This window comes from Wasmannia auropunctata, unplaced genomic scaffold (genome assembly GCF_000956235.1).
Source record: "Wasmannia auropunctata unplaced genomic scaffold, wasmannia.A_1.0 LD335228.1, whole genome shotgun sequence".
Taxonomy (NCBI): Eukaryota; Metazoa; Arthropoda; class Insecta; order Hymenoptera; family Formicidae; genus Wasmannia; species Wasmannia auropunctata.
In genome coordinates, this window is record NW_012027662.1 from 4,015 (window position 1) to 5,566 (window position 1,552).

Genomic DNA, 1,552 nt, shown 5'->3' on the forward strand with positions numbered 1-1,552 from the left:
AATTGACAAATAATTTAATAAAAGATTAACGTTAATAAATATTTTAAAATACTGTAAAAATTTTTTTTGAAAAATATCAGCTGGATTCAAGCGTTATTGAGTTTCAAGATCAAAAATTTTTATTTGCGCGTAGTTTATAGAATTGGATTGTATGTATATAAATTCATTGAAATATTGAGCACAAAGCTGAAAGCTCGTATCGAAAAGGCATTTCTTTTCCTAGTTGCATTTTTATATATCTAATTTCGCTAATTGTTGTATTGCTTTTATTAATATTTAAACAAAAAATTGATCTTAAATTATTTAGACTGATCTAGTTTCAGTATTATTATTATTATTAATATTAAAAAAATAACAAAAAAATAATGAATTGTTACTTTTTAAATAACGGTAACAAGTTATTTTAAAAAATTAGTTACATATAGTACCAATTATTACAAAATGCGTATAGAATCATTTCAACCTTTCACATTTCATATGTATAACAATTTTGAAAGAATTTTACAATATATCATAGAAAATATTGCAATAAAAATGTTTCTGAAAACATTTCACACGTAATAAACTTTAAGAGCGTGTACTGTCACTAGATGGATGCAATGGAGTTTTTTCTCAAAATTAAAAAGTGTACAGAATAGAATAAAAGGCGCATGTTAAGATCTTTTATTGTAAGTTTTAATAAGATGATTTCTTGAAGGCGATCTTTCCTTCCCCCAAAATTGGGCTCTAAGACAATTCAAAATGAAAATAAATAAAATATATTTTAAAAATACAATTTTATTTAGCTTTGAGTAAAATTAATTGAGGGATCTGATATTCCTGGGATTTCAAAATTATTAATAATAAAGTCCGCTCGCTTATTTGATAAACAACAGATATAGAAGATAAATCAAAGGCAAGCACATAGAGATGTAAAAATAAATTAATAAATAATACATAATATTAAAATTGGAGAATTTTTTAAGTTAATATTATTTATTAATTTATTTTTACATCTCTATGTGTTCGTCTTAGATCTATCTCGTATATCTATTGCTTTTCAAAATTATTTGAATAAACTTTTAGTAACGTTTCTGATATATTTCAACAACCTTTCGATAAGATTCCAAATGCAAGAATTGTGGACATTTTGCTATTTCAAAACTGCTTCAGAAATGTTACAAACGTAGATATTTTGTTAACATTTCTGGAGCGTATTGTATAGCGCTCACACGTAACAGAACGCATCGCGTCTCGCTCGCACACCGCACAGGCGATGCGAGCGAACGCGAACAATACTTCGGCGGCGTCGCGCAAGCTTCTTCTTCTTCTTCTTCTGATGTAGGCTTCCGTTTCCACCAGAAACGATACAGCCTGTGCTTAAATGGAGTTACTCCAGTAGGTTGGCGGGATCGAGTCAGGTGCACCAACTAAAGTAGAGCAAAGGTCCAGCTAGAGAGTCACAGGGAAATTTCGAGGGATTTAAAATACGTGTAGAGGAGGTGGCAGAACTTAGGGCAGGGATTCTTTAACATAGGAAAAAGATCAATTGCGTACAGGGGAAAGTTCTTTT